Here is a 7,215-nt window from a genome sequence, read left to right on the forward strand (position 1 = left end):
TTTCAGTTGCACACCGACGCCAGCCTTCAAGGTCTAGGGGCGGTCCTCTCTCAAGTTCAAGATAATAAAGAACGCATGATAGCCTATGCCAGTAGGTCTCTCCGTGATACCGAAAAGAATCCCGTCAACTACAGCTCCTTCCGCTTGGAACTCTTGGCTCTGACTTGGGCTATGATGGAGAAATTTGCCAGCTATCTGACAGGAGCGGAGGTGCTGGTCATGACGGACAACAATCCTCTTGCCCACCTAGAGAATGCCAAACTAGGGGCAATGGAACAGCGCTGGATGGCCAGGCTCTCTAGATTCCAGTACAAAATTAAATACAGAGCGGGGAATGAGAATCAGAATGCGGACAGCCTGTCTAGAGTGACATCATCCCCGCCAGTGGGGGACTGGGATGAAGAGTTGGAGGAAGATGAGATGCCTGACTTTGCCCGGCTCGCAAAGCAAATAGAAGATAGCCGCCAGTATGCGGTAGGAGGGATTGAAGCCGTGGTGGGATCTCCCCTGTCCCAGCAAGAATGGGCCAAGCTTCAAGATCGAGATCCCGAGCACGTCTTACTGAAACAGTATGTGAATAAACAAGAGAAACCGCCCTCCGAAGTGAGAGCCCGACTATCGACCGGAGCCTTGGCTCTGCTTGCCCAATGGGATCGGCTGATCGTGAAAGATGGAGTCCTGTATCACAGGGCCCTTTTATCCCATATGCTGGAGGAGTGTTTGCAGATTGTCATCCTGGTGCAGTTGGCCCATGAGATGGTGGGCGAAGCTCACAGGAGGAATAGCCACTTCGGCATAGACAAGACCCTCAGGTGGACCCAGCAGTTAATTTTTTGTCCGGGGCTCCGTAAGCTGGTTGAAAACATCTGTCAAGAATGCCATACCTGTGAATTCCACAAGTCCGCGGAGCAGCGTGCCCCCGTCCAGACTATTAAGACGTCGAGGCCCCTCGAGCTGTTGATGGTGGACTATCTGTTGATCGGAACGGCGAATAGTGGCTATCAGTACTGTCTGGTGATGGTGGACCACTTCACGAAATTCGCCGTCGCTGTTGCTACCAAAGATCAGACTGCCGAATCAGCTGCACAGGCCATCTGTCAGCAGTTCGTTCGGACCTACGGGTGTCCGGAGCGGCTGCACTCTGATCAAGGGGCTTGTTTCGAAGGGCGAGTCATTGAAGAACTCCAATGGATGTATGGAATCAAGAAGTCCAGGACCACCCCTTACCATCCACAAGGGAATGGCGCGTGTGAACGCTTTAACCGGACCCTCTTACAACTGATCTGGACTTTGGCGGAAGACAAAAAGCCCGACTGGCCTCGATTCCTCCCAGAACTGCTGTGGGCCTATAATAATCAAGTCCATTCCATCACCGGATACACCCCATACACCCTTCTCTTTGGCCGTCCAGGCAAAGACATCCATGAGTTGCAACTGTCTAGCTCCGAAGAAGATACCTGTGGTACCTATCCTTCCTGGCTACAAACACACCGCCAGAGAATGGAGACTGTCTACCGGCTAGTAGGCCGACAAATTCAGGATCAAGTGCACGCTGACCCACTTCCGGTACAAGAGGACCCACTGAATGTAGGTCAACTGGTCCTAATCCGTATAAAGAAACCGCAAGGGAAACTCCGGCCCAAGTGGGAGACCGAAGTCTATCGAGTAATTGGCAGCCGTACCCCGGTGGCCCCGTCTATCGAGTGCAGGGCGAAGACAGCGGCAGCATCCGAACTTTGCACCGTAATATGTTGCGCCCCTGCCGTTCCCAGCCTGACTCCCCTACTGTGATACCTAGAGAGATGGATATCACTAATACTGTCGGAGACACTGACCCTGGGAATGTAGAGATTGAATGCATGCCTACCTCTGTCCGTCCGACTGACGCACTTGAACCGATTACCTCCTCTACTGACATGTTGTCTGGGAAAGAGAGTGGGGTGACTGATCGGAGAGAGGAGATCCAACCCGTTAGGCGGACAACGAGGACCACTGCAGGGGTACCTCCAGGACAGTCCTACAGAGACCAATATGTGTGGCCCTCTTCCCAGCCGCCCCCCTGTCACATCCACAGCCATCGCCGCCCTGGAGCCGGTCGTTGGCAGGGACTGCCAACCTTTGAGTGGGGGAGCGTTTAGTGAGCTGGCAGGCTCTGGCTGTTCTGTGATAAGTGAGATAGAGCCTGTGACAGAAATGATTACGCAGGATGGTGTTGCCACCTTGTGGCCAGAGGTTGCACCTGCGCAGGGTGTGATGACAGAGAAAAAGACTGAGTCTCCTGTGTCCCGCCCTAGAGAGTCACGTGACCAGAGTGAGAAGCAGGAAAAAGCGCGCGGAGACTACACAAGGGAATCCACAAGAGCTGCTATCCGGATCAGAGAGACTGTAAGCGAGACCTCTGGCGAGAGGCCGAAGTATTCCTTCCTTTCAGCGAAATTTGTTGTTCCTGTTTTTTTTTTTCTTCGGCTGGGACGCTTTCCTGCAAAGACAGACAGGCCTGCGATGGGGGACACATCCTTCTGAAGTAAAGGACTGGTAACGTGTGAGTAGGGACAGTGAGGGTCAGCTTATAAGTACACGTTATTGCTGTGAACATTTACGCTTGTCATTTATTGTGTTCTGCTATGTTAAAAATGTATACAAGTAAAGATACGGTTATCAAGATAGAGTCTGTGTGTGGGGATCTTGCTGGGCCAGATCATGGATACCAACGCGCGGCCTTGCCCGCGGTCACTTCAACTGCATTGTTCATCCTGAGTTCTTTCAGATAGATCTGTAATAACTCTTTGGGTTTCTCACCTAGTGACCTTGTAGGACCACATGTAACCGATATTGCTGGTATGCCAGGACCAGATATTTCATAGTTCAATGAGGGAGACCGTCAATAAAAATAAACTTTCTACTGAACGTGAACTTGGTAGGGAGTATATTCAAAAGATAGCGGGTACACAGTCTTATGAACGTTTCCTTCACAACTCGGAGCATTTCCACATAGTTTCCTTTGTTCGTTTCTCTATTGTTCTCTTTTCCTCTTTACTCTCTCTACTTGTCCTCTTGTCTTACTGTTTCTCACTACTGCACCCCATCCCAGCTCGACTCTACAGTCCTGTTTAGCAAGAGTCCTTTACTTGACCCACGGTTCTGCGTCCTCTTTCCCCTCTGGGTGCCAGTATGGCTGGTACTTCTCTTCTCTAGTGCTGACGCTCTGGAACGTCCGCCCGGGACTTTCTATTCATCTCTTGTACTCAGTCCTGTCTAGTCCAATTACCTTCTGGAGTTATAAAATCTGGAATTTTCTGCTAGACGTCTTCTCCCAGGACCCGTCTCTGATCGATCACTCTGTCTCTTAGTCACTCCTGCTACGGATCTCGCTATCTCTTGCCTTCAGTCTCCTCTCACTTTAGGGACACCCAGAATTTGGCACTGTTCACAATGGTCCTTTCTCTATGCACTCCAGGCCCTATCTGATTTTCTGACAGGAAATTGTCACTTTCCCTTCAACCTAGTCCCTCCCACTCTGGGCTAGTCCCAAACATTAACTCTCACTATCAATACTGTGAAACTACACATACTATCAATATTAATAACACCTCTAACTCATATCACATTATACATCACATCTCACATTACACCACATAACATTAAACTGGTTTCTTCAAGGTGGAACGTGGACAGCATATCCATCTCCTTACAAATGTCCCAATCAAAATTACATTTTCTTTATTTTTGGATGCACAGCCTGGAATATGGTGTTAGATCTCACCTCTTGACGTGGATCCTTGAAGCCCCCCGATCCTGATGATCAGTTGTTGAGTAATATGGACAGGTGGCACTGGTGCACCAGGATGACTGAGATTGGGGAAAATGGTGTTGATAATATTACAGGTGGTAGTAGAGATGCTGAACCGGTGTAGCACAGCTGGAACAGTAATGACAGATGTAGCAGAGCTGGAACTGTAATTAATGATGTAGAAAACATCACAGAAAAAGAAACTGTCTTATGAATGCCAGGCCAGATTACCAATGTTCTAGCAAAATACAGCAGACCCCCATGATAAGGTCGGAGGCAGAAGAAGCGCAAAATACTGATGAAAACAACCACTCACAAACCTACCAACCATGGAGGGGGTGGTTGCCTTTATTATGGGGTCTCTTGCATCCTGCTATTGCATTGGTAATCTGACCTGGCATTGGTAAAGCTGTTTCTTGTTCTGCAAGATTTTTCTTGAACTTTTGCCCTATTTGAGCCGTTCTTGATTTTAGTTTAGGAATTCGCAAGTTTGAGGACCCTTGAGGTGGGTTGCAAGCTTGTGTCTTTTGGCCAAAATATTGACCAATACCTTAAATATTTTATACGTCTTTTTTTGCACATTTTTCTATTTTTATGCAGGATGCAGCCAGGTCTTTAGTGTTGGTTGGTCTGTCCTTGTGGGGTGCACTTATATCATGCTGGTCAGCCCGCCTGATCTGATAGTATGGGCATCATCACTAGGCTGTAAGCCAGACACTGTGCATCATATATATCTGTGTGACTGGCGTCCTATACAAGCCTCATTTGTGTGCATTATTACTACTAGCCAGCCACCCCCTCCATGAATGGTAGGTGTGTGAGTAGTTGTTTCATCAGTATTTTGCACCTGTGCTGTCCCCGCCATTATCAACGAGGTCTGCTGCATCCTGCTAATGCATTAGTAATCTGACTTGGTGTTGGTAAGGCTGTTTCTTTTTCTGTGATATTTTTTCAATTAATGATGTAGCAAAGTTGTAGTAGCAAAGTATAAATAGCAGTGATGGAAAAATTATGCAGCAGAAATATAAAAGCAGAGTCCAAGTAGAAAAGGAATTAGTAGTAGGATGCCAGCTACCTGAATACTCAGGCAGTATCCTGCTGATTGAGCAAGCCAAAATAAACCAGCAGGGTAATGTCATAAGAGTGCAGAAAAGCATGGCCGATGGAGAAAGGGGACACAGTGTTCGGCGTTGGAGCCTAGAAGATGAGTAACATATGCAGTGTCGAACTGGCGTGCCAAGGGCCCACCAGTAACCAACTCCAGGGCCCCACTTTTCAGCTACATGCAAATGTGACATTATCCTCAATCACAAATTTATATAACAATGAACTGGGTAGATTGTTCAATGAATAAGATGCTGCCTCTGTCTGTACATAGTGATTCAAGTACGGTATATTGTGCCAAGTACTGCTCAAATAAGAGGAAGGTGGCCCACCGGAGGATTCTCCTGTTCTCCAGTGGGCCAGTCCAAGCCTGAACATACAGTATGTATGGATTGTTTCTGACCTCTTTTTAACTCCTGGACAGCAACTTTCTGCCCATTTTTTAAATCCTGGTCAGCAACCTTAAGCCCTTGACAAATTTTAACTTACTATGGACCCTAGTATTAGGATTGGTGGGCAGAATGGTGGCTTATTGATTGTCTTTTAGCCCTGGATTACAATCTGATCAATGACAACATCCAGGTGTACTGTAATTTCTATGCTCTCCTTGTGTTGGCTTTTTGTTGTTTCCTACCACAAAAACAGGACAGTCAGTGGCTGCCAAGTGGCTGCAGTGGTCCCATAGTAGTGGAAAACCCCTTTAGTCACTGTAATTTTACCCATTTTATGATGATTAGACAAATTGCTGGTAAAAACAAGCAATTTTGCAATGTACTTATTAAAAATCCTCTGCATTCAAGAACCTGTGCAGGCGATCAGCAGTGACCCATCTCCTATACAAGGTGTGCAGCGATTACAAGCACTATAGCAAAAAAGCTTGTAAGGGCTGCTCTGAACTTGGCTATCTCACTGAAATCGGCCAGCTTCATTTCTCCTGCGCTCCTCTGAAGGATGGGGCACATATATACCTGGATGGGGGCACATTATAGCAGGATTAGGCACATATATCCCTGGATGGGGCACATATATACCTGGATGGGGCACATTATAGGAGGATGGAGGACATATATACCTGGATGGGGCACATTATACCTGAATGGTGCACATTTTAGCAGGATAGGGCACATTATACCTGGATGGGGCACATATATACCAGGCTTGTGCACATTATACCTGGAAGGGGACCAGGATGGGGCACATTATCCCAGGAAAGGGCCCAGGATAGGGCACATTATATCAGGAAGGGGATATTATACCAGGAGGGGGATGTTGTACTAGGAAGGAGGCCAGGTTGGGAGACATTATCTCAGGAAGGGGCCCAGTATGGGGAACATTATTGCTGGAAAGGGCCTCCCTTATTATGTAGCATCCTCTGTTGTTATGTACAGTACTGTCCCACTATTACATAGTATTATGTCTTGTTATATATAGCACCGTCTCTTACATAGCATATTATTGTTATTCACGGTGTCCTCTCATTATTACTTAGAGTCCTCTCTTATTAGATATAAATGGACTGCTGATGGGGCATCATCTGACTGGACGGCCAGTCCATCAGCTGCCTCCATTAGAAAAGAAGCTCTCCCATGTTCCATCAGCCGTCATTGCATTATATATCTAACAAAAGAGGACAATATGCAATAAAGAACAGGGTGCTATAAATAACAAATATAACGAAAATCTGATCTGTAAGGGACGGTGCTGTACATAACAAGAGGACACTATGTAATAAGGGATGGCAGTAAGTAATAATTAAATATATATATATATTTACAGTTTGGTTGCCATAAAAGGAGGGGGCCCAAATACATTTCTTGCACAGGGGCCCCAAGCTGTCAGTGTCCGCCCTTGGATCAGTGTATGTACAGTGGGGGAAAGAAGTATTTGATCCCTTGCTGTTTTTGTAAGTTTGCCCATTGACAACGACATAAACAGTCTAGAATTTTAAGGGTAGGTTAATTTTAACATTGAGAGATAGAATATCCCCCCCCAAAAATCACGAAAATCACATTGTATAAATTGGATATTTTTTTGCATTTTGCAGTGAGACATAAGTATTTGATCCCCTACAAACCATTATGAGTTCTGGCTCCTACAGACCAGTTAGATGCTCCTAATCAACTCGTTACCTGCATTAAAGACAGCTGTCTTACATAGTCACCTGTATAAAAGACTCCTGTCCACAGACTCAATTAATCAGTCAGACTCCAACCTCTACAACATGGGCAAGACCAAAGAGCTTTCTAAGGATGTCAGGGACAAGATCATAGACCTGCACAAAGCTGGAATGGGCTACAAAACCATAAGTAAGACGCTGGGTG

Source organism: Phyllobates terribilis, unplaced genomic scaffold (assembly GCF_046119375.1).
Source record: "Phyllobates terribilis strain yellow unplaced genomic scaffold, ASM4611937v1 Scaffold_13__5_contigs__length_258822181, whole genome shotgun sequence".
Lineage (NCBI taxonomy): Eukaryota > Metazoa > Chordata > Amphibia > Anura > Dendrobatidae > Phyllobates > Phyllobates terribilis.